The sequence below is a fragment of the Cardiocondyla obscurior genome, linkage group LG04, assembly GCF_019399895.1.
Source record: "Cardiocondyla obscurior isolate alpha-2009 linkage group LG04, Cobs3.1, whole genome shotgun sequence".
Classification (NCBI taxonomy): domain Eukaryota; kingdom Metazoa; phylum Arthropoda; class Insecta; order Hymenoptera; family Formicidae; genus Cardiocondyla; species Cardiocondyla obscurior.
The window spans coordinates 6862352-6889613 of record NC_091867.1 but is presented as its reverse complement, the minus strand read 5'-3'; the positions used below and the strand labels follow the sequence as shown (position 1 = coordinate 6889613).

Genomic DNA, 27262 nt, shown 5'->3' with positions numbered 1-27262 from the left:
CATTATTCTCTGTCCGCCAACGAGGCCGATAATCGCCCGCAGTTCCAATTTTGTCAAAAGGTTGGCTTGCGAATCTATGAGTCACCTGTTGATAAGTAGACGGAATCGTTTCGCCGTGTCGCATACAGTAACCTTACGTAACGTAATGTAATCCCGTGTAACAGCGAGTTTCTGGGAACCATTCGCAAGTATATATTTTAAACGTCCTCGGATCCTTTGTATGCTTTCTCAGCCATCTGCCTAATTACACCGCGTCTCCCGCACGGCTTTTACGCATTAATCCCGGGAAATAGCTCTCGCCGGAATCGGAATGTGGTCTGCAGCGCGTAAAACTTTTCATTAATAGACACGTTGTTACAAAGAGCGGTCCCGGCAAAGCGACTATTGATTTGATTATATTAATTTCTGTCGGAATGGCGTCGCTCGAATCTCGCCGGCGGCGGACTATCGTGCTTTATCGTGCGCGTTTCGTGGGTATATCTCTAAACCGCGGGATGCCATTTGGCGTCGCACGAAGTAAAATCGCGATCGGGGAATACAGCAATTGTGACATTTACAAGGTGAACAGACGGAAGCCGACGAAATCGTAGGGGAGAAATATATGCGCGAATTGCGCGAATAAATGACAGGGTAGACATCGAGTTTTCCACTTGCCGCGGGCTTCGTTCGAAAATGCTTTTTCGTGCCGCACACGTTTACGAATAATGCGAGCATGTGAAATAACGGGACAAATCGCGAATTAATTGAAATGTCGTTCACCTTTCGTCACCGTTTGTCACGATGGGTTCATACGATTTGCAGCTCTGTGAAATGCAAATCAACATTATTCCGCTGATTAAAATTCCGCATATATAAGCTAATTATAAATTTTAAATAATACAAGTATAAATTCCAGAAGTATAATTTCTAGAAAGCACCGAATGGTCGCCGTAAGCCTCGTTGTAAAATAATTTTAAAGCGATTTTTTTTCCCCCGACGCGGTCCAGTGCCGCAGTTAGCTTTCAAACGAGCAGATATATTTGCACATATATTGCCACGCGTGAAATTGATAGAGGCGTAAACGCCAAGAATCTTATTATTCTTGATTACGTTTGTCAAATGGCCGCATATCGAACCGATTTTACAGCAAGCCGGAGGGTTAACAATTGCCATTTCCATTCAAGCGCAAGTGGCTTTTTAGCAACTGTCGACACAGTGCCGCGGTTAGCCACAGCGGTGGCTCGATGTTATTACGTTTCAATAAAATATGTGTCTTGTCGTGAGAATAATCGAGGTACTAAGCCAGAAGCGTCCACGCGATCGCGCAACACAATTGAAACACGTGCATACAATGCCTCGGGCGCCCCGAAACACCTCTGGGTATCGAATCTCGGAACGAAACGCGACATCGACGGCGCAAATATCAGAATTAATATTAGTAAAATCAAAACGCAGATCTTCGTCTCTACTGTCCGATTCCTTCGATTTCCCATTAGACATTTTTCCGACCTGTCAAATTCATGATACGATTTTTCGATAATGTTATTCGATAGAAAATAACTTATCAGTCAACACACGCAGGCATGTCATAATAATCGCGACACATTTAATTAAAATAAATTACCATTTATTTGAATGCGAGTCAAACAAATTAATTTAAACTCATTTCGCGTTAAATAAGGCCGGCCGACAATCGAGATACGAGGGGAGGGAAGGAAGGTGAGGCTGACCATCTGTGAAATGCGAATTTGGGACGCGGAATAACCAAACCGAATTCATCAAATTAATTGCAAGTGCGAGCGTAGCTTTGGTCGGACGTACCCGGGGTCCTCGCCGGATTAAATCGCGTTCCTTTTCGCGCGTGATAACCTTCCGAACGATTAATAAACGCGATCACGTCGCGGACGGGATTGCGGTGATGGAAAATTATCCGTTACTTCGCAAACTAATCCGGTCTCAATCGACCGCGATAATCGTCGTGATTACGACGGCGCCGGGGTACGTTTCTGCTCGCCGGTTTCGGCAAACCGTTTCACAGCCGATATATCGATCGCGGAATGCGCGATTACGCCGGCGAAATAATTACTCGGCAGATATATTACCGCGCTAATGTATCGATCGCTCCTGCATGCACGGCCGACATATACGCGCGCGAGGCATCGCCGAATTAACCGGCACGCGCGTAAATCACGAGGCCGGATGAAAGGGTTTGAAGGTATTAGCTCGCGGGAATTGTAGTCTATGACACGCGATGGCGCCGTCCTCATAAACGCGGGTTATACGGGCATTGTTTGCCCCCGCCGCGTGTCATCTCTTAGCGACTGCATTTGTTGCGCCGTCTCGCCAAAGCTAACACTTGGATCGATCTGAATGCGCCGCTTGAAAATTCCACGGCGAATAAGGGCTGTCCCAAACGCGATATGTTTAATTAACCAGTCTATAGAATTTTGCACGGTATTAATTAACGAAGGATCCGCGAGCTGCGTTTAAAAATAAATTTCCCCTCGTCCCCGATGAATATCAAGCGCTGAAATATTCTCTGGCCCGTTACGTTTCGCCAACGAATTTTCATATGCATTCGTGGCAATCGTCGTAGAAATAATTCGGTCCCGTTTGTACTTTATTTTAACAAGCTCAAATCGGTTATGCAAGTTGTTAATCTACCTTAAATCTACACACGTGGTTCTATCGAATAACCAAATGTTTACCCAGACGTATTTGAACACTCGTATCGTCAAATGTTCACATGCAATTACTGCACATATGTGGAAACTGCGTTCGCGGCAAAACTTCGTCCGAAGAAATTACGACTTTGCCATTTTTTTTTTCTTGCAATAAGTAGATACAATAAAACTTCGGAAAGTTGCGAGTAAAAAAAAAAATATAAAATAATAAAAGAATATCAATTTTAGGCGGTCCTTTCGTTAATAAATCTGGGAGATTTTTCCTAAATCGTTGCAATTAAATATCGGTACAAATTAACACGACGCTTCGGATCAATATTTGCGCTTTGGTTTAAAGGTAAATTGCGAGTAATTTATGTACAAGTGCGACATAACGTCAGATCGGAGCGGAGAAACGTTGGTTTATGGACACTGTTACGTACTTTACCAGGTAACAGCAACAACAAACTGCAACCAGCTGCGAAAGCGCTGGCGGGTAGAATTTGTGCGGGTGTTGAATTAATTTAACATTAAGGTAGAAACAATTTCCGCGATCTTACAGACATGAGGGCTTATATCCATGCCGGATTAAAGCGCGAACGCCGAACGGTGGGATTTTATCAATAATTACCGTGGCAGTAATTATGGGAACTATTCGACTATCCAAGTAATTACTACGCTAATTACGAACGGCGCGATATCGCTTTGCTCGGGGCGCAGAGGTGCGATCGGAAAGACGCTTTTTATTTGCAAATCGCTGCATAAATTATACGCGAGCATTCTGCGTACTTATCATTTACAGTAATATCTGCAACGTGGGTTTAAAACTTGAACAATGATACATTTATCAAACTAACGCAAATGTATATCTGTATTAAAAAGCCTGTCAATTCATATTGTTACGTTACTTCAATTGCTTCCATCTTGCTCGTCGATAAGTTTCGAGTAAGCGATTTAACGTAATTTTATATAATTTACAACTATACTTTGCACGTGGCAGAGTTTCAACGTGGGCGACGGTGACTTTTCTAATGCAAGTTCGAACGCCGTTGGGTGCCGATTTATTTAAATGGTCCCATTTATAGCTCACTGACAAGACCATAGACGTGAATATTTGTCGAGTGGCGAGTAGAAAAGGGCACGAGTTAAATAAAAGTTCGCGGTTGGGTCGTTTGTGAATTACACATGAGCCTGTGGCGATACAATAAAAAACAAAAAAGGGAATAGAAAAATACAGATGTCAGACATACATGATTCACGAAATAAAATACATTTAATTTATTTCTTATTAATAAAAACTGTAACGTAATGCGTTTAAAATTCACAATTGTAACGTCATTTCGAACGGGTTAGATTTAAAAAAATAATATTTTTAGAAATAATATTTAATTTCACATTATTAGAAGCTGCACAGTATAATAAAGTACATGAGGAAGTACGAAAAATTTTCAAACGCTAGTTCCGCACTTTTTTGCAAAGTGTATAAATATATCACCGATATCTATTACGAATTCCATATGGGGGATTAAAGAGCTTAAAAAAAGAGAGAAAAAAAAACAAAAAAAAAACATGTTGAACGTGGTTCGTATTACGCCAAGAATAATCCGTGTACGAGTACAACAAAAAGCTCGTTTATCAAATGTCAAGTATTTGCGAATCATGAGCGATATAATTTATACGTGGATATTCCGATCGTGTCTTTCTGTATATACAATGGCCATCATCGTAATGGCCAGATGAAGAGCTAAAGTGCCTGAGATCTGCACGCGATATTGATTTCCACCTCAGCGAAATACAAAAAAAAAAAAAAGCGCACGAAACATTATAATTCATCCGCGAGACTTCGCGACCGCCGTCCGCAAAGATAAGAAAATTTGACAAAAATACAGGGAAGTGTTCTTTTTAATTTTACTTTAAATAATATTAATGCACCCAAGCCTTCAGCTTAATGAGGGGTGATAAAAGTTTGGTAGAGCCGCAACCTCATTTATTACTTCCACGTTCTGACAGTTCGGCCCTCTCGGGTGCAATACTTCCGCATGACTTCCGCATAGTTTAATCATTTGCGCCAAGTGTCGTCGTTGCACCAAGCGATACCTATATTATTCGATGGAGGGATATGACGCGATCAAACGTTGTAAATGCGCGGAAGAAAGGAACGTCGCGTGGATTTATAGTTGGCGATGCAGATATCGTATTTTAGCGACGCCGCGAAAGATAACGGAAAAAGGACAACAGAAATCGGAGAAAATTGGAAAAAAGAGGGGAAGAATGCGAGATAAAACTGGGACGCACAAGCGTCGAAATTCGACGAGCATGCCGACGCTTCGTGATTCAGCAATGAAAAAAATTCGGCCCAGTTATCACCGTAGTGTTTCACGCTAATAACAACGACGGTAAATAATCTCGGTAAATTTGATATTCGAGAGAGAGAGAAAGAAAAAAAAAAAAAGAAAGAAAGAGAGAGACGAGCAAAGCGCCAGCCGTGGAAAGAAAATTACCGACCTCGATTTAATCAGTAGAAGATTCGGCCGAGATCCTGCACGTGCTATGAATTATTCGGGAACTCGTGCGCGTTATCGTATCACGTCGAGAAAATATGAAAAGATATCAACGCTAAAAAAACTTCTCTCAGAAAAATTAATATATTTGACAGAGTATCCTATTTGCATGAAAGATCATTAACGTTGGTTAACATTTAAAAAATTATTAAACAACCTATTACATATATACATTTCCTTCGAAAATTTATTAAAGCAGCATTAACTTTAAATTGTATACGACACACGTAGGTTCCATTTGCCGATAACCGCCCTGCTATCTACTCGAAAGAGAATCGTTCTGTTTACAAGATTGCACGTGGAAAAATGATGAGAAAGTTCCCTCCGTTTCTCGAACTTGAACCTCTCATCTCGCGGATGTCTTTTACCATTGCCCCCGGATCAACAGCATCTCCGTTATCGTTTCGAGCCGTGGCGATGTTGCGAGTCGATTGCGCGGCCAATTGGAAAATTTCCGATCAAATTTTTACCGTGAAATGAATCACATAGCTGGAAATCACGTCGCGAGTCCTCTCTTCCCCATTTTCTACGCTCGGATTTTGCCCAGCGGCGAGATTCGCTGTCTGCCTCTGCGAATACTGTAAGTTGCGGGATTAAACGGAATAAGATTGCGAGATCAGAAGAGTTAATCGACACGAAATCGCTTAAGGCCCGCGTAATAACTTTCTTGAAGCAATTAAAGGTGGATATAAAAAAAAGCGGGATATTTATAGCCGTTTTCTTTTAATATTAAATAAGGAAAGCAGGGAAAATATAAAAGCGGTAATAAAATATATAATACATAATAATGATGCTGTTCCCGACAGTGCGAGCAGGTTCGAGATAAAAGGTCGCACGAAGAAGCGTCGCGTCATCATTCTTCTCATGTTGCGCTGTCGCGACAATCGCGTTACGATGCGAGAAAAGTGCGCCCGAGAGCGACGCGGAGAGGAAACAAGAGGCTTGAGCAGCGCGGCTCCATATGCACCATAGCGCGAGGTGCGATAAAGATTAAGCGAAAATAAAACCTCTCGGTGAGGTTGCCTCGAGAGGAATTCACGATAGCGCCAGGTAGAAAAATCGTGGTAAATGAGAGCGGTCCGTCTCTAAATGATTCTCTTAAATTACAGCACGGTTTCTATTGTTTCTCAAATCTCCCTCTCTTTTCTCCAAATAAGAGAGGAATCTTGCCGCAGTCGTCAATCGCGTCAACCCGCAACGCGAACTCTATTTCCCAGACTTGCGTTTTCAATCGGTATAATAAACGATAATAAAATAGCCATATATCATAAAATTATTATTAGGTATTAATATAAATAAAATCCGCATTATTCTTCAAACGTATCTGTTGCATATGTGTTAAAAAAAAAAGTTGGTATATTTATTACAAAGATCCGAAGTTTGCAGTGATCTTTTCTTGAGTTTTCTGAATAAGTTGACGGCGAAAATTTTATCTCAGCGCGAGAAAGAAATCCCACGCGATAAAGACGCTTTTGTTCGGGAAAGAGCTCACCTGGAAAGCCCTTTTTGTAACCCGGCGGCAAAAATGCAGCGGGTGGCGTGATGGGAGGCGCCATGTCCCAGGGGGGTACAACATCCGGCTGCATCCCATAACCCGGTGGAAGCTCCAGGACCCTCTGCTGCTTCTCGCAGCGTCGCCGCCGACGTCCGCCCGGCGCGAACGTCTTGACGGTCGCCAAAAAGCCGACCCCGCTCATGTCCTCCCGCCTAGGTTTCGTTTTCGCGGTCTCTTCGTCCCAGTTCACGCTCGACCTGCCCTCCGAACGATTCTGTTTGCGGTTACGAAACCCCGGGTGGCAAACCAAACGGTTCGTCGCTTCCGGTTACGGTGGACTCGGTGAAAATTGAGAAACGGAAGTGACCGACGAATTGTCGACCAGTCAGTCAATCGGTTCGGCAATCCACGCGGAAACCATGGCGAGAGCTTCGGGAAAAACACATTTTTTTTCCGTGATTAAATTTTAGGCTGCTAATGCGAGGCGATGTATCATAATAGCGACACCGACAATATGACGTGACACTGTTTCAAGAATGCGAGCGCGATGAAATGCGAACGGCAGGAAATTGCGATGACATGGCGACGCTATAGTATAGTATAGAAAATTAAAATTCGAGAATGTAGGCGCGAATGTAAAACCATGACGACAGAGGCGACGCAGTAAAAAATTGGTGGCGAATAAATGTCACATAAACGAAAAAAATAATACATATATTATTTTCCAGCAAAATACTTTTTCTTTTTTTTTTACAAATAATTTTCGTTCTATTTGTAGTTTATTTAATAGTTTATCCGTATCGTGGTAATGTCATGCGACTTGCCCATAAATATTTTCATACCGTACTACATCTTGGCGCAATATATATCGCGCGAGACTGATATATCGCGCAAGAGAAAAATAGCGAGATGCAACGCGCCGTTATTTTGACGACGACAATAGTTGTGTAATCGAAATAACTTTGCTATAGAAGTTTAAAACGATCACCAGTTGCGCGCCCTAATAACGAGTATCGCATTAAATCGGTCGTTATACACGCCAAGAGATAAGAAGCGTAAACCATCTGCGTTACAAACAACTGTATTCAACGAAAAACTTTTAATCGCGTCCGGTCGTTAATCCTACCGCACCCCGACGAATAAGCTTCTTTCGACTCGGAATCAAGCGCGAAGCAACTTGCTCCATTTCTCGCGGTGGTCCCGAATCAAATCGCGACGTAAAATAATGCGATATTCACGGGAAAAATATTCGAATGTAAAATGGGGTTTCATCAAGCACGTGTTCTCCTCGCGCGAAAAAAAGAAAAAAAAATAAAAAAAAAAGTAGAATTTCTAGCTCGGGATTAAAAGTTTCCCTCTATCTTCTTCTCGTTTTTGTCGGCGCGAGATTAAAGCGCTGAAACCATTCTAGAAATGAGATTGAACTTTTTGCCGAGTCTAAAGACGTCTTCTAATTGCGGTTAGATCTGCCATTATAAAACGATCGTTGCAATTAAAGCGGCACCGACGATTTTACACCGTTCTTGAAATTCATATACATCGTTGTTAACCATCAAGGTAGTAAAAAGTATTATTACTGCGCGAATGACTAAATGCGCACAATAAGAACAATAAAAGCAATTAATCTGATAATTCTTATCACGTGGCAAGCTCGTTGAAAATAAGACCGAGTTAATTTTATACCGAAAATTTTCGTAATTCGCCTTCGAATACTATTTCATCGTTCGTTATTCGACGTTTTATCTTGATCCAAATATTATATATTCGGGATTAAGAGTTTTCGATCGATTGAGATTGTTTGCAGAGCTCCGCGCAATTTCAAACTTTTCCACGGAACGCTGTATAGACGAACTACTGGAATTTGCATCGCATTCCCCGCAAAAGCGGCTCACAAGTAGAAACGGACTTTAATGCACAAAGAATTTGATTATCAAAATTTTTCACGAGTTCTGAACGCTTGCAATTTACGTTACAACGCTCAGGATTTGGTTAAAGTATGCGTGCAAAAATTTATGCGTTGAATAACATTAAAATGCGCACGAAGCGCATAACCGCCGCGTTCACGTTTTTACGTGTACGACAAATTCAAAGCGCGACGATATTTCGTTTTACCGAGCTTGCATAGTATTTCGCGTCAAAAGTCGCGTTTTCAAAACGAGGCGTACTAAGTTGCTCGATATACAGGCGCAAGAACATTATTAAAAGCGGAAATATTTGATATCCTGTGAGATCTAGGATGCACCGAATAGATTTTGGTACCCGATCGCGAAGTACCATCGTCGCTGAAATTGTTTATAAACGCGGCAACATTTTTATTGAATTACTTACGTCGGCCACTTTTCATTTATAAAATTTTAACGACCCCGCCTACATTCTCGTCGCGCATTCGCGTTCTGTCTACGAAAAGTACATTTCCTTTTCATCTATTATCGTATAAAAACTCACTCGAGATTCCTGCCGGAAGTTTCGCATGTGTGTATCTGTTGCGACAAATCGATTAAATGCGGACGAAGATGATCGGAGATGATGATATGCAGCGTTCCCTTTGATGGTAATCTGTTTCATGCTAGTTACAACATTGCACAACGATGATTTTTAACAGACCTCGATAATTTTAATAAATAAAACATGGCTAAGATTAAAAAAAAATAATAATAATAAAAAAAAAATAAAACTTTAACGATACCTCGCCCTCAACAAGCACAACGAACAATAAAACGGAACTCACATTAAAAAGCAGACTCTACACGAAAATGAACCCGTGACCCTTTCCGCCGATGATCCTCGCAGCGCACTATGTGAAAGCAAAAGTGTCGGCGCAACAGAAGTTGAGGAACGGGAGAGCGCGGTTGAAAGTAATACGATATATCTTATCGGTACAGTCGCTAGCACATAAAGCAGGAAAAAAAAAAAAAAAAAAACGTCCGTCGAAACGTGTCGCTGGTGGATAAAGCGAGGCTCGGCCCGTGCTGTGATTTCGTTAATTGCACGATCTACTTTATGCTCTCGATCGAGTGACCTTGAGGAACCACCGTGTATCGGAGGGGGTCGACCCACGCCGGAAGTGCGAATCGATCACCAGTTGCGCGCGTAGGCTGGATGCGATGAAAGTGAGGGTGTCCTACCCTCGGTAAACGACGTGCACCCTACGCGAGAACGTGCCCCGTACTGGACCACCTTGCGTGCTGCAAGTTCCCAGTAGTCGAAGCCGGCTGAGCGCGCGCATCCCAAAGTGGTCGCGATCGCGGCTGCGCATGCAAGTGGTATAGAAACGGAAGATTACCGCGGCTGCTCCGACGCGCTCGTACGACGCGGAAAGACGTGTGGGTGTTTCGGCCGGCGCTGCGGTTGCAAACGGAGACGGGCGGGTAGGGGAGGTAGGGGGATTACCGAAGGATGGAGACAGGGCTGGACCGTTCGAGAGATATAGCGGACAAATTGCACCGATAAACTTTCAAGACGAATCTAGCCGGAGAGGCATCGCGCGCTGGGTTTTGAAAGAAACCGAGATTTATCTCCGCGACGTGTACTGGGAAGCGGGCTTTATCACACAGCAAGAAACGACAGCTGATTGTAATGTACCAAAGCGGAAGTGAAGAGTGGAGTTTCACCTGGCGTGAAATTTATGATTGTACCTGTATATGAACGACAAAATCATTTCGAATAACGAAAAGTGGCGTCTATCGATCTTATGCATAGAAATAAAAAGGCGGAGCCTGTTTATCTTTCAGAATTTCCAGACTGCGCGTAAACTTTTGCTTCACCACCCCCATGCGCGAATCAACTATCGTGGTAGCGTAAAAACATTTTTCCATTCTTTTTTATTTTACGAATACAACGCGAAATAACGAAGAGCATAAAATTCGGTTTATTAATACTCCGCAGTATCTTATTAATGTCTCAAAAAGTCGTAAATAATAATATCCTTCGACATAAATTTTATGCACGTTAATCTTTATTGAGTTTTATGATAAATGCGATACTGATATTTAGAACGCATTTATAGCCTCATAGTATGACAACTGAGGATGAGGCATTTTTACTAGTTAATAACTTATAAGTCTCCGTATTAAATACCGAAATAATTATCCGTAATAATCTCGCATCTCATTTTATTACGTCCGTAGCGAGTGATGCGAATTATTATTTCAATTTATTTTAGCCTTGTCTTAATATTCATAATTATGATCGCAACAGAAATGATATTGCAACTTGCGAGAGAAGTTTCCTAAATATTACCTCTCATACATATAGTATATACGAGTACTCGGCATTGCGCGGCTAGCGCGCTATTCTATTTTTATGAAATTACTTTGGCTTGCATACGAATTACGATATTATAATAAACATTGCACTAGCAATATCTACACGTGCAATTAATATCCCTAGCTTTTGTTAATACCGAGGTTCTACGTAGCTGCAAAATTAATGTAACGCGCACGATCAATATCTCGGAAGAAAATTTGATTTAATAATTTTAACGTTACATCGTGCGCGGAAAAATATTTGTATTGCCGCGCCATCCGCTAAGATAGCACGGGTACTTGATAATGATAATGAATTAAACTGCTATTATTTTCGCGAAAAGCTGTCTCGCGGGTATTATCGCGTATCGGCGATTTAGCGATAATTATTCGCGTTATTCAATATTTGTTGCACAAAAACATAATCGCTCGATAGACGTAGACGAGCAGCCCGCCGATTAATTTCCCCCGGCCGCATTTCCGCGGGCGTTTCTGCAACAATCGCAATATTTACATTGCGTAATCCGTGTATTTCTGATAAAGCTCGCGCGTTCGATCGTACATTTATTGGCAACGGGCTATCCGTACACCTCACTTCAGTTTACCGGCCACGTGCGCGTATACCTACTACAAATCTACTTCATTATTCAACGCGCACGTATTTCATTCTTAACTCGGAAGTATGCGATATAAAATCGCGCCTAGAGGGGTACGATCGCGCGGCGGTGAACTCTCCCGAAATTTCTCGCGTAAAAAGTATATCGAGAGGGAAGCGTGCTGCAAAATTCAGCGTATCAGAGTTTCGTCATTCGTTTTCGCGGGGGACAGAACGTACCGTGCACACGTCGACGATTTTCGAATTCGCAAACGAGAGATCGAGCGAATGGGGTGCTACGCAACTACAATCCATGCCTGTAGCTAAAAAGCGGAGTAGGAGAAAAGGGTGGAGGAGAGGGAGATCGCACGAGGGATCGAGGAAGAACGAGGGTTCGTCGTAGGTTAGCGGGGGTGGGAAGGAACCGGCGTCGTGCAATCCGCTATTCGTACCCCGGGCAAGGGAACCGATCGTTACTGGGGAAAACTCGGGTGGCGGTGGAGGGGCCTTTTCATTTTCCGAGAGGGTGCCGCCGCCGGCTGCTGTCTGGAGGGAGGGAACCGCGGCAGCGAATAGAGGGACGAAGGTGGAGGGAAAATTCGCTGTTCTGTGCTCCAAATGCGAGAGATGCGAGAGAAGGAAAGAAAAGAGAGCGAGAAAGCAGCTTTCTTTTTTTTTTATCCGCGCGATCGGGATCCATGCTGTAATATCAGCAGCATCGATCGTTATTTTTATTTTTATTAAGAAATATAAATGAAGAACGAGCTTCAGCTTTCGCTATTCTGCCTCATCAAACACGCTGACCTGGCTCTTGTTGTTACTCTTAAATTTCTTTTTTCCTATTTCGCTTTCCATCGTCTCCCTCAAATATTTATTGTGCTGCCGTTAAATCCCTGCGTATAATATGTAAATCCGTACGGCGGACCGCGGCGTATCAAGCTGCCGGGTCCGTGACTTTAAGCTCGAATGACTATGCGAACCAGTCATTCCTGCAGGAAAATATCGATCATAATGTATCCCTCGTCGTCCCTATCTGGTATCTGTTGCCCCCAGATTACTACGCACTCTCTACCCGCGGTCCATCGACATGTATAGACTTCATCAACGCCCGTCGACCTTGGACCACGGCATCCGGTAAGCCAGCGGATGAGACGGCGCCGAGACGCGAATAACGAGAGGGTGAGAAGGACACGTGCGACCACCGACTAGTCCCACGCGTTATGTATTTTCACCGCTGTTTTCACGCGGCCATCATAAACATGATATTTACTTTATAATCTAAAAGCTACCCTCAGCTTGAAAAGGTGCCACGGGATATAATATTTCAAGGGGTATAATATTTCACAAAACGTTCATTACGCAAGGCATAAAGTCGCCGCAGTTGGACGCGACATATCTCACGTAATGGCATCTTTAAAATCTGGCCGACGTCTCACTTCTGCAGACGGCCCTAATAACGTACAACTGTTTATGTAGTAACGCCAAGTAGAAAGCAGATGCACGCGACGTTTCAGTATCGCAATATTGGAAAAAGATAATTTGCAAACCTCACCCGAGGCAATGTTTCACGATTAATATCGCGGTAACTTGAAAGACTCACCTTCAAAAGTCGCTGTCGTAGAATATTTTACGCAAACAGGAATTCTTTTGAAAATGCATAAAAAACAAAAAAAAAAGCTTGGTCGCGTAGTTTCGCGAGCGTTAGAAACGCATTCATCGAGAATTCGTCCTGCGAGTGACGCGTGAACGATCGTCAAAGGTCCTTTCAGCAACCATAAAAAATATATTTAAAATCCTGCTGTTTAATTGCGCCGTCTATCCTGCGGCGCTTTCGGTTGCGGTGAGTCTTCACCACCAATTAAATATCAAGGGACGTTTTAGAATATTGCACGGATAGATGTCATACACGTGTTACATTTTAAATAGTATGTAGTCGCATTTAACTTATTAAAGTAATATGTAGCCCAGCTAGCGCAACGTAATAAGGTAAAACATTAGTTTATTGGATTGACTCGCTCTCGTGAATCGTCTGAACGGTCACCGTTTCAATTTTGTGCAGCCAATTAGTAGCCTGCTTAGAGCTCCACTCTGAGCCGGGAAAAATATATCCAGCGTCGCGTCGGGTATAAGCAATTCCCGAAAAAAAACCTCATACAAAGTGTATCGTAAAAAAAAAAGACAAATTTATAGTAATCGTAAAAAAAAAAAAAAGAGAAAGAGACAGATGGAGGGAACGGAAGGGAAATAAATGAACGCGGCCACAAAATGCGCCTTGATACGAATCGAGCGTTCTTGAAACCGTCTTCGAGTGAATTGCTCCCGCCAACGAATTCCTAGACTTTATAACGAGAATACTGCGACTGGATGGCTCGTTAATTAAAGTGCCATGCCGTCATCACTTCGTGTCGGGTCTATATACCTAACTACGCTGATGATTTTCATCTTCAGGTTCTCACGGTGCAATAAAATATTTTTATAGAATTCCGAATAAAAAATGTATGGAAAAATAACAGCAAGTCTATATACGTAAAAAAAATAAAATAATATAAAATAAAAAACTAAAAAAAATAAAGAAAAAATATATTACAATAACTTAAATTAATATCAGTTTTCTCTATCTCTCTCTTTCTTTTCATTTCTGTAAAAGTAAATCTTTAAAAAGAAAGTAGCTGCGTTACATTAAGAAAAGTGTGGAAATGTAGTGAAAAAATATATCGCGGGTATAATACTTGGCTCTTGATATTGCGAAAAAAAAAAGAATAAAAAATTTCTCCGCGGCAAATATTTACGATTCTTACAGTTACAATTAACGAGAGAAAGTCCGAATGTTTCTTTTTTTTTTTAATATCTTGCAAAAAGTAAAAAATGTGATGCGAAAAGTTATATATGAGAAACATACCCCAACTTTTTCTACCATACCTGACTTATGATCGATTACTCGAATGTATATAAATAGGTACTCGCCGTCGTGAATATTTATACATTAACTCGTTTCCATCTCGTTGCGGTTTTTGAGCTTTTAGGTTTTGTTTTTCCCTCCCCCTTCACGAATCCACTCACAAAGCGCGAATTACGTCAATGCGTGAACCACCTCTGCGTAAAGTCCACCGTCAAATCGAAGCACGTGCGTCTCTGACGTCACGTGCCCCGCGTAGAGAAACGAAGAAAAAGCGGCTTTCTGAAAACTTAATGGACCCTACGGTACTTCGCGACCGGGCCTCGAGTGGTATTTATTTAATATCTCCATTCGCCAGACACATTAAGGGAGAGCGAGCTTTATCTTCCCTTTTAACCAAAATAAATACTTTAATCACGCGTACACCAGCATGCGTTTAATATTTTTTTGCAAAATTTTAAATCTTTTTTTGGAATTTTTTATACGTATTTTGCTTATTCGAATTAGTTTTAATCGTCATTTTCCGATGAAAAAAGAATGAAGGCCGATTTTTATATATTTTATCAGATTTTCTGAAGCATGTGATAGAAAAATCATTAAGTTTTGTACTTTCCATTATTTATTTCACATTCCGCAGCTTTTTCTAAGAAAATATAATATAGTATAGTTCGTGACAGGCTTAGTAAAACATTTGGTAATCGCGGTGCATTGCAGCGAAACGAAATACCGGTATTAAAGCGGAAAATGCGCTCTCGCCCAAGAGGAAATTCTGGTCGGTAGCTTCGAGATTATCAAAAATTTCCCCTTTCGAGTTGGTAAGCTTTTCGTGCGAAATTTCGTATCACGGGAAGATCAAAGCGGCCGATAAGTACGTTATATAAATACATCTTCGCTCTCGTGGGGATTATCTGCATAGCATACGAAATTCAGTAGCCATTTTGCCGTAGGGAGACTAATCCGAGTACGATTGAAATTCATGTTAACATTTTTCGCGTAATCCTATTAAAATAAAATTCCCATAATATAAAAATAAAATTCCCATAATATAAAAATAAAATTCCCATAATATAAAAAAAAATTCGTGAGACGTTCTAAATTAGCTGAAACTCGATTCTTCGGTCGATCCGAAATATTACAATTAAATCAAACGACAGGATAGGTAGTCGGGGGGAAGGGGACGAGGTGAGAGCGAGCGCGAGCGCGAGCTACGTTCCCCCACTACTCCCACTCTCGCTCCGTCCTTCTCAAGTGGTCGAACGGAACGTACGTACGTACGCAGCACGTGCTCCGTACGTGTTAAAGACCTACGCATAATCGACGGGCCAGGGCCACATAATCTGGCGTGAACTATCTTCCCGCATTAACTGTGCGTACCGGCGACTACATCTTTTCGATATCAAGTAAGTTAAAACTACGTGTACGTGTACGTGAAAATCGCGTCTCTTTGCCATAATCTAAGTGTCGACGAGTACAGTAGGGCTCGAGGGAAGAGGGATTCGATCGACGAGTTCGCGATATATTCGGGAGATATTAATTCGCAGTGTAGGAATGTGTGGCCGGAAAAATCTTATCGTTAGCGTGTTTTTATGGCTGAGCAGTGATCGCGAGTAGAGGTCGGTCGGTCACGTGCGTGGTAGAGCAACCTCAAGGAGCACGGGGAGAAGTGATGAGTGCTCGCTAGCGGCAGTCAAGCCGGCTCATTTTCGTACGTATTGCGTAGGTTCGGAACTCAACGGGTGTAGGCGCGGGGAGCGCGGGCCGCGGGAAGTAAGGGGAACGGTAAGCGCTAGCGTGCTAGCGCAGGAATGTGTGCGGCCGGTCACCCGCAACCAAACACGCGCGCGATACGATAAAAACAATACGCGCTGAACAATCCATTGAACAGAACAGAATATTAACTGTAATTTTTCTGTTTCAGATAATACTCTGTCATTGAAGAACCACCCCGACATCCCGTAGACATCCTGAGAGGAGGAGGAGGCCCAGGAAGGGTATCCTGCCCCAGCGGAGCAACCCCGGGGTAAGTATCAATTTTTCTTCGGTATAAAATGCTTTAGATTTTTGATAAAATTTTTTTATGACTTTATTTAATTAGATAAAATATCTACAAAATAATTTTTTCCTTTTTCTGTTACAGATCAAGAGAAACTCCGCTGCGTCGCATCGTTCAGTGATAAATAGTGCCGCACGCCGATATTAAATTATACGAACCGCAGCCGGTTCGTCGGTCGTTTCGGAAGTGCCGATAGTTACCGGGCGCTTTTTTACGATTCTTTTTTTTGCGGGAGTGTCGAAAAATAACGTGCGACAGTGTTGAGTCATAATCGCGATTGTAACTTCACCCGGTCGCGTTCGCGAGTTTCCAGTGCGCGGAAGGATGGCTCGTCACGTCCCATCTGAGAGGAGGAGCAGGCCCGGGGGGCATCATGCATCGGCGGAGCAACTTATAGGTAAATATAAATTTTTTCTTTTTTTAGAAAATCAAAAAAAAAAGCTTTACTTTTATATTACTTTAAATACTAACATATCTATATTAATATGTTTTATTTTATGTTACAGTCACCGGCAGAACTCTACAACTCCGCTGAAGCTCATGCAGACTGGTGAGTCAAATAATTTTTTTTTCGTAATATGTAATAGGGTCTTTCAAACCGATAACACGTCGTCGAACTTTCGAAAAATAGCGCACGCGAAGCGTGAGTATGGCTTGTTCTAGTATTTATTAAAAAAGAAATTTTTTTAATTGGATTTTTAATAATGGCACTTAATTGATGCAAATGCGATGGTATGCGTTTTTATTCCCGCTAAACAGCAATAAAATGTACTTTCGAGATTTATTTACTTCAAAACTCGCAACTTTTCCTTCTTTCTATTTCTCGCAACTTTACATCTGCAAAATCCGGATTGCTGCTATTTTATGGGTTATACACGTGTCACAAACGATATATACGTGCTCACGAATGAGACTATAGAAACTGTTGCAACGTTAACGTATACAATGTTTTGTGGAAAAAGTTTCGAAAGAAAATTACACGAATACAAGCGCGGCGTTCGTAAGAGACGAGGAAAATGCTGTGCAAACAAATTTGTCACGCAAAAACAAAAAAAAAAGTCGAGTATTCGTTGCTCTTAGGATTGCAGTTGGTTTTACATTATTTACTTCTCGCGCACTTTGAACTCGCATACATAACGAAAGAGTGTCGGAATTTTGCCGCACGAGAAACGCCCGATAATAGCGTAAGAAAACTTGCATTGGTAAGCCCCCTTTTTCTCTTCTAACCCCTCCTTCACTCCCTTCGGTCGCGAGATAAAGTAATTAATTACTTCACGAGGAGCGGCGAATATCGATAGCAACCGGATAATTGTTTTTCCGCGGGCGACTGTACTCGAGTATCGGAATTTTTTCACTCACGATGGAAAATTTATTTCGTTAGAAACGTTACGCCGCTTGTCTCGAGAATTGTTCCGACGATAGTGAGAAACGCCTTCAGCTCTTTACTCGTAACTGAAAAATGTGATACTTCAACGTTTGATAGAGTGAGTTGATAAATATAGCGATGGAATATTAAAAAAAAAAACCAAGGAAAAAAAACGCTGCACGTGCAATTGATTGAAATATAATAATAATTACCGTCATTTTTTTTAATCGACATCGCAATTGATATCGCGCGCACAAATTTAACCCGTCTTTGAAAGCTTAAAACTCGCCGATAATTTGCTTTTTAAATTAATTATTATCGCACGTTCGCGTATCGCTGCAAGCGATGCCGTTCACACGTGCGTCTCGCGAGAAAAGTTCTTCTGTATCTAACGATAAGTGGACTCGGTGGAATAACTATTTAAGCGATGGGTTCTCTCGCGAGCTAGCCCCTCAGCGTTTTCGCACTCTTTTCTAGATTGCGAAATAACTGCCCCTCCGTTTTATCCGACGTCGGTTTGGTATCTCGCACGTTCGTCTACTACTTTAGCGAAAACTTTCTGTTGAGACGTAGTATACTTTCGGTGTTAGCTTATGTATTTTGAAAGATACGGCTGTGCGCGACACGATTGAAACTCCTCCACTGAATTTTTATATATCCCGTGCAGCTGCGAACGCTCTCGCAAGAAACTCTATAGAGGCGGACACCCACAGAGAATCAATGAGGAATTAAAAGAATGTCAAGGTTTCGCAAACAATTTCTTCGCGATATTTCCTACCTTGAAAAAGAGTAAAGTGATTTCAAGCGAGTTAACGCTAAACGACCCATCATTTTATGTCCAAGGAAAGATTACTAATCCCTAATTAAAAAAAAAAAAAAAAAAAAAAATCGTACATTGCGACCGATAACGTAATTTCGCATTTTATATATGTATAAAAAAGAACATTACAAACGAGATAAATAATTAAATTAAATAGAATTACTTTCTGACGAGAAAGGCAAGAGGTCTGCTGGCCACGTACGCCATCGAAAAGTTTACCGTAGATCCGCGCGACGCCAGGCTGCGTGGCCGGTCGCTGGCGGAGGCACGCGATCGAGTAGGAATAACGCGGGGAGTAGGACGCAGCGCTAGGTCGGTGACCTAGTTTCGGACCTACCTCACGTCGACTGTCGCGTAACCAGTCCAGCCATCTGTGGGCCCGTGTATCGCGCGCGCGCTCGGGCCACGTACTCCACCGAGACCGCCGCCGGTCGCGCACAACGCGCCGTTCCAAACCGAAGTAACGAATCTCACGCACCGCTTTGCGCATTTACTTTTTCGTTTTCTTCCACTCCAACGTCCTCTGCGCTCGAATATTATTTCGAATATTAAATTTTAGTTTATTATAAATCTAGCTTAGCTCAGATCGCCAGTACAGGGTAATTTTCTTTTTTTTTATGGACCTGTGTAGTCATTGCTTAATTAATTTATTTTTACGTGACACGAGAGATTGACATTACTTTTCCATTAAATGACTCGCGCTTCTAGAAAATTTAATCTTTTAGTGGTCATTTCACCTTGGATTGCCTCCAAGGAGAGACTAGTGGGGCAATGATCGATCAGAGCCCAGCACCAGTCTCCGCAGGTACATTCGTACATAGCTCTAGGGATCTTTGGCGATGATAAATATGTACTGGGAGTATGAAAGAAAGATGGAGATATCCGTATTGGAGTAGATTGATAAATCGGCGAACGCGAACAGGGTGATCGTCGGATAGAAACCGCAAAGATTAAAGCAGTAACGCGATACAAGTGTTCGCGTTGTCATACTGTTAATTGCCGGAACCAATCGCGGTGCTATTTTTATATATTTTTTTTCCTCTCATCCGTCATTAATGCACAATCGGATAAAACGGCATTCATTTTTTGTGTACATGAAAATCATACGTGTCACTCGATCCAGAACGGTTCATCTCCATTTCTCTCCATTTTGTTTAATTATATCTAAATTTGAAAACACGGACATTTATTTTTGAACGCGATTTTTCCGCTCGACGTTACTTCCCGAATAGATGTAAAAAAATGATAGTGATTTATTTTAGATCGTTATAGAAGTATAAAAATAGTTTACATGCAACGAGGGCAGTTTCCTTAATATTTTCATTGTTTAACCGTAACGAATGCGAATTTTAAAGAACCGAGTCGGGGGGGACACTCCAATTATTTATCGTTTAGAGTATCATGGTTTATTACCGCCAGAGTTTAATCATAGACTGTAATCAAAATTCAAATACCAGAACTGATTGCATGTGCAAAACAGATATTACCGAATTGATGACATCGCGTTGACGTTTTCGTAGCACGCGTGCGTGGAAATGCGCGTGTGTAGGTAAGAAGATGAAGGAAAGCTGGGATAAAAATAATCGTACATGTGCGATCGGAGAGTACCTTCGGTGCTACATATTTGTACAATCGGGCGTCATTCGTGCTGTTTGAATAAAACTCGCGTGCCCGTGAACGACGCGTGTTCTGTGCTAATAAATCACACGTTTAATTACGCCATTTCCATTTAGCTGGTTGTCGCGTACACGTCTATCTTGCTAGGGAAAATATAATCAACGATACTCCTCCGCAATTATATGATTCGGTTAAACAATTCATGACACGTTCGTCACTTTGTCGCGTACCGCTCCTAACTTTTGCCACATCCGCGCTGCTAAATGCATTTACATCAGTATTTGAACGAGAGAGGCGACATTATTTAATTATTTTCGCTTAAACCATTTGACGTTTATCGTGAATCCATGTAATTGCAATTTATTAGACAGAAATGTAAATGGTATAAACTCTCTCATGATGTTTCAACGAAGCTTTTAGCTTCATTGCAATAATTTAATAATGCATAGACGTAATAAAATTGTTAGAATCTTAAAAAGGAAAAGATTTTTTTTTTTGCTCAATATTGCATTTTTCAAAAATTAAAATAATTTTTTTCAAACTGCGAGACCATCATAAAATATTTCACGCGAATGCCATTTTGGTTCGCGAAAGAAACGCATTTTCGTAAATCATTTAAAGAAATAAAGAATGTAGACGAAATATCGTCGGCCACATCGCGTTTTACTGCGGCGTTTTACAGAGGCTAAATACGATATTCAACTGATGTCAACCCTGACCGAGTTCCGAAAGAGACAGGCTGTAGAATAGACGGCGTTCACCGGACATCAAAGCTTAAAAGAGCAGAATCATATAATAGTTGGGCGATATAGTAATAGTAATTGACCTTGTCCGCATTTCGGTTGCAAGAAAATTGCAATGTCTTTCGAAATTTTTTCGTCCGAGCGACTTTCGATTTGCTGACATACTAAGTCTTTAAATTTCGAGCTTTTCAAGACCGTATCACGGCTAGGAAGTCCTAATTTTCAACCTAGTAGTATTCGTGGAAATTGAATACAAAAGAAACAATTCGATTCCCCCAATCTCTTATGCGTGTATTTAATTTTGAAAAAAAAGCTTTATCCGTAATTCGATTTAAAATCGTACGAGATCGGAAGAATTTGGCGAACGATTCTAAATAGCGTCATGATGTCACGCGATATCAGACAGTTCACTCATCCTTGACGTGAACCATTCACGAAGCTGTGTCGGTGCAATAAACGTGAAACCCGTCGTTCTCTCACGTGCCATTGCGACGCTATTTCGGTGCAATTCTTGACGGTACTTCGTTGGCCGTCATCGACTTCGCGCAAAGATACGGAGGCGCGCATTCACGTGATTTTATATAGTCACTTCGCGACTCGTAACCGTAGGCGACTAAATCCGTATATAGAAAGTGTCCCACCGAATGTCCATTCAAGTGCGGACTTCTGGACGGCTTCAGTATCGAATTTCCATAGCGATAGTTCGACGGAGGGAGAGTTGAGCGGCGAAGTTATCTCGCGTTGAAAATCGAAGAATCTCGTATATCTTCCCTCTCCACGAAAATGTAAATTGAGTGTGAAACTTCTAGCTTCTTAATTAACCTCAAGTTTAATTTGCTAATGAGAATTTAATGTTAGCTCCAGTTTCAGACATTCGAATGTTTGGAAACTCGAACGTGACAGCAAAACTGAAACGTGTCGTCTTGCGAGAAATATAAGAAACTGACTGTCACTGGCAAGATCGAAAAGCATACGTTGTCGCTAATGTATTATTTTTTAAATGGATAAAATAGGAGAACCAATCCTTTTGGTAACTTAAAAAATATATATAATAAACCGCAACAGCGCACAACGTGGTTAAAAAGTTATAGACGCAAATTCTTTGATGCGAAAAACGCGAGAGGAAAGCAGAAAGTAAATGCTAGTGGCAGGACCGCGAATTTTCTAGTTTTCGAAGGTCAAGACCTCGACCTCGATTTAGTTCTACATCGGTCGTTCGGGGCGTTTCGCGGAGGGTCCTTGCATCGATTTCGGCAGATGAAACTCCACCCAGATTTTCCAGCGCTTGCGGGGGAAAATAAATTGACAAGAAGGAACTAACTAGCGATGAGCTTGATCAAATTTCTGCTTGCAGATTGCAATCGGATTGTTTCCACTTTCAAAAAACTGCACTAATAAACCGCTTAATAATTTATATTACCTCAAACGTATAAAATTTCATCAATTACTTTTAAATACATCGGTAATATACATATAAAACAAAAAAAAAATCGCATCGCACAAGAGTTCCCTGAATTTCAGTTGTTAATGGCGAGTAGGAATGCGTCAATCTCATCACTATGAGGATCACTCGGGGATATTGCGGCGGAAGTATCGATAACGACATCGGGAATTTCGTTTAGAATTCATGCTCCAATTCATAACTGCCTGTACTTCGTCTCGCGCTGGCCTATTGAATCGTAGATTGAAATCGGTTCGTGCAGCGAGTACAGATACGGCCGGCAATTTTGCGGTCGAAATTTTGTTAATAAAATATATAGGCCCGTTCTTCACCCGTCGAGAGTAATCCACGGTCGGCGGAGAGCCGTCGCTATTGTTGGAATATCTCGCTGGCACGAATATCCAAAACAATTAGTAACCACAAACTACGTTAATGTACGCGATAATATATCACATAAGGCAAAGTAATCGCAATAATAGAATGCAATCAATTAATATTTCAATTTCTAACTCAACGTTTGTATCCCTACAGTATTGTCATTATTCCAATGTAACTTTTTGCTTTTTCAAACGTATTTTAATATTTTATATACGTATTAATATATTATTGTTTAAAACTATACATATTCGTATTTTATATGTTAAGAAATTGTTTGTTAAAATCCTGTAATATTCGATTGTCGGTTCGATAGTCTCAATTATATTACTCGTTATCGCGGGGATAAGCGAAATTTGTGAACGCGAGGTAAATCAGCAGCAGTAGACGGGCTACCATATATTTCGCTCCTATTTACGTGTGTAAGCAGCCCTCAAGTAGGAATGTAATTTGCATGCCGCCATCGATTTATTCCAAGCCTTACCCCCACGTAATCTCGAGGCTGGTTTCTCCTGTTACACCTCGTTTTCCTTACTCCTCCAGTTCCAGTCATTTAACAAGCACTATACGTACGATCGTGGCACGTGCAATGGACGCAGATAGAAAAGCGATCGAGATTGTTTATCGGGTGTGCCGAAAATTCGTGAGAGATACGTCGGCGACAGGAAAAAGAAAAAAAAATATTTCTTTATTCACAGCACGTGCGCGGATCGATGACAATTAATATCAAAACTTTTCGCTTTAGATTATTTGTCAAACTCCAAGTGCAACTTTTTATTAACGGGATATATATATAACGTTATTTTTGGCCCAAAACTACTTTCAGTGGATTCTGGAACACCCTGCATGTGCCACGGGAAATACGTGATAGTCATCGAAATCCGGAATCGATCACGTTGCTTTTCCAGCGTGTAATAGGAACATGGCTCAACTGATCGCCAATTCAAATATATCTTTGTTTGATATTGGCCAGAGAGTGTAATAATCTAAAACTCTTTTCTGATAAAAAGTAAATTTAGTTATAAATGCAATTTTTGGTATCAATCACAATCTATAACGTATATTAATTTATGTGTTAAAAGATAAAAGCGATCTTCGACGAGATCACTCAAGCCATTAATTCCAATTATTTCTAGTATAAATTTTAATTTAGAAAATTAATCAATTCAATATTGATATAGTATATAATGATTTAGTTAAGACAACGGTGCGTGTTTTTATCGAACAGATGTTTCCCTGTACCGATACTGTAATTCATGTTACTTGTAATGGTTTCGATTCCTATCTACTCAAATTGTAATTAATTGGTCTTGTTGAACCGGGCGCCGCATCTAGTAGTAACCCTCAGACACAGTTCAGCCAGAAGGATACACAGCGGAAGTAAACAATCGCCGGCAGTTTAACCGGTCAAGTATTATACGATCAAATGACCGTGGACAATAATTATTTCTTCCCTCGGAGCGGTTTCGTACACAGAAATAATTAACGCACCTTTCGGATCATCGAATTATATAATGTTTACACGCTGACATGCGTTTTTTAAATACGCACGCAACGTTTCATATAAAATTTGGTAAGCAGGCAATTTTTGCTAAAAGTTTACGTAGAGAAATTTCTGGCGGTGCATATCGCGCTGCAAAAAAAAAAAAAAAAAAAAAAAAAACAGCTTACCCGATTAACTGCGCTCTTGCGCATTTTGTATATTAGGAAATTCACGATCCTGCCTTTAATATATGTATATTGTATAAAGCGCCTTGGGAATCCTTTTCACGGTAGAGGCGAAATTCCTCTCGAGTTGGTGGATATTTAATCGCTGGAATTCAACGAGTATTCGATTGAAGCGGATATGCATCAGTCTGTCTTCTCGCGAATAGCAAAGAACGAAAAGGATATCGGGAGGTAGTTATTTTTCGAGCTCAGCAATTCTTGGTACGCATCGCCGCATAACTGGCCCTGACATTACGAAATTCCGTGAAAAGAACACCTTTTTGTTTCGCGACTTATCCTTGCATTCTTGGCCTTTCGATTTTTGTTCGCCGCTGCGATTTTCACGCGTCTGAATAAAAGTATTCTTTTTGCATTTAACACGTTCGTTGATTCGTATTCTGTTTCGCACGTGCGACGCATCCGTATTAGATTTCGAATTACATTATTTTTCTTTCTTAATTTCTCGAAAATCGTGGGAGTATAAAAAGAAATGTGACATTTGCAAACGAAACCTGCAGATATTATAATGCAGGTTTTTTTATAGCATGTTTTTTATAGCAGTTTTTTAATAGCATGATATGGTTATACAATATTTTCTTCTTTATATTGAAAATAAATCGGAAATGAAAACGTAGTATGAAATTGAAAATTGAAACTTCATGCTGTATCATCTCGCGTCATGAAGCTTCGTTGCATTATGCAACAGTCACATTCAGCAAACACATTTTTCGCTAGAGAAATCCAGGGAGGTTAAAAATTAGAAATATATCCAGGGATTGATCTCAACTGATACGTGGCTTTTGTTAAATTATACAATTTTGTCATATGATTTAATGATTTAGAGTCGAGACTAGTTATTTTTATTTTTCATATTTATACATCCAAACTTTTTTATTTAGAAAAATTGAAGTTAAAATAAAATAAAAACAAAAGTTTTAGGTAAAATATACCACGCGCCACCGATACGAGACACTTAAAACATGAACGTTTACGAGGAAACACAGGTGTATGCCGAATATTTGTAAGTGACGTAAATATTATTCGCGTTTAAAGAAACAATAAATCACCCTCGTGACATGAAACGAAGAGATTACTGGCAATCTCATCTATCTTGCGGTCGTTTCGTGTCAGAATTTTTTTATAACATATTACGCCCGGCGAAAGGCATTCACTGGGGGTTTTTTCTTTTTTTTTATATGCATACTATCTATTCTATATTAATATACCTACACGAGTAAAACACGCCGAATGCACTTTTCTTGATATACCTGCGCCGTTTATCGCGCTTCGCCCCGACAGGTTTTAGGGTTTTAGGTTGCGATTTCAGGGATGTTACTTTCCGATTGCCATATCCATTAATGTATATTGAACGTGGTGCATAAAGCAGGCAATTCGGAAACTATGTCGGACACGGGCGTGGCTTAGCGCCAACTAAACGGAAAATACATGTATACTGGTCGACGAAACATATAACAATGGCCGAGTACTAGCTTTATTTTCATGCTGTGCCGCACGCGAAAATAGAAAATTATTCAAACAGTTGTAGATTGCGGTTAACGCGATTCAATAGGCATTATTTCCTACGAGCTGATGTTATTTACGCAGTATTTGCGGTACTTTAACAACTGAGCGACCGTGCTGGGAAAACCAGCATTCATCGCCATATTAGATACTTTAGCGCTTAAACAGCGCGAATTTCTACATACCTACGTTACAAATTGTGTTCTTACGTGTGATGTAAGTCGCAACAGGGTCGGTTTAAGCGATCGCGCTGGGGAAACGAGGGTGGAAGGGTACGAGAGAAAGAAAATAACCGGGCTATCTCGGTGATTTTTTAACCTCGAGTCTGTACAATTCACACGTTCGAGGCGGGGTCGCTAGTGAATCAAGCCAAAGTAGCAACGTAAAAGAATATCCGCACGGATGCTCGTAAATGTTCGCCTATCGGCGTTATACCGATCGCGTTTCGTCGTCTCTATATTTGAAATTTATTCTTTGGCGCCGTGTCTCTTTCCCCTGGGACTACGAGTGACGACGGATCGCGTAAAATAGGTTGTTGCAGCTACTTCCGACCTTCGAGACGAGGCCGATCCTCCGTGACTAACTTTTTCCCCTGTAATCCTGATTCCCGGCCGTTCTAAAATCGTCTTACTCCGGCTTTAGGGTGTCCTTGGTCGACTGCAGATAATCGTTTATTTTGGTTTAGCCGCGGTCACCGGACATTACGGGACATTCGGGCGCACTTTGCTTTAAAATAATAACCTACTTGAAAAAAAAAATAACATAAAATAAAATAAAATAATACAATAGGAACACGTTAGGTTAAAATCGGCGAGAATAAAGAGAGTTTGACGTGAACTCGAAGACTTGAAATAATATCACGTAGGTGCTGACTCTGCCGATAAATATTTTCACTCGTCGTTACGCTGTAAAAACGTTTCGTAATTAAAAAACGTGGCTACTTTTCATTATGATTACGTTTATAACGAATCACAATAGAACGGTATTAATGCTGGCATTAATTAAATCGCTGGAAGAAGAACTGAATAATTTTAAGAGAAAAGTTTTTTCTCAACTTTTTTTTCCGCGGAAATTAAAAAAAAATATCTATACATATAATTATTTATAGATTATAACAATATGCTGCACGTCAAATTTATGACAAATAACTTCACAAAAAAATACTGTTTTATATAATTCTATGCTT

General features: G+C 40.9%; 1 protein-coding gene and 1 long non-coding RNA gene across 11 annotated transcripts in view; one reads left to right on the top strand and one right to left on the bottom strand.

The window, feature by feature from the left end:
- The window catches only part of LOC139101507 (phosphatase and actin regulator 2), a 173078-nt gene that overhangs the window by 28587 nt on the left and 117229 nt on the right, over positions 1–27262 (bottom strand). The window lies entirely within an intron of this gene.
- On the top strand, positions 14160–18740 carry LOC139101552 (uncharacterized). Its single transcript, XR_011545577.1, has 2 exons — positions 14160–16453; positions 16571–18740. It is a non-coding gene; the product is annotated as an uncharacterized lncRNA (long non-coding RNA).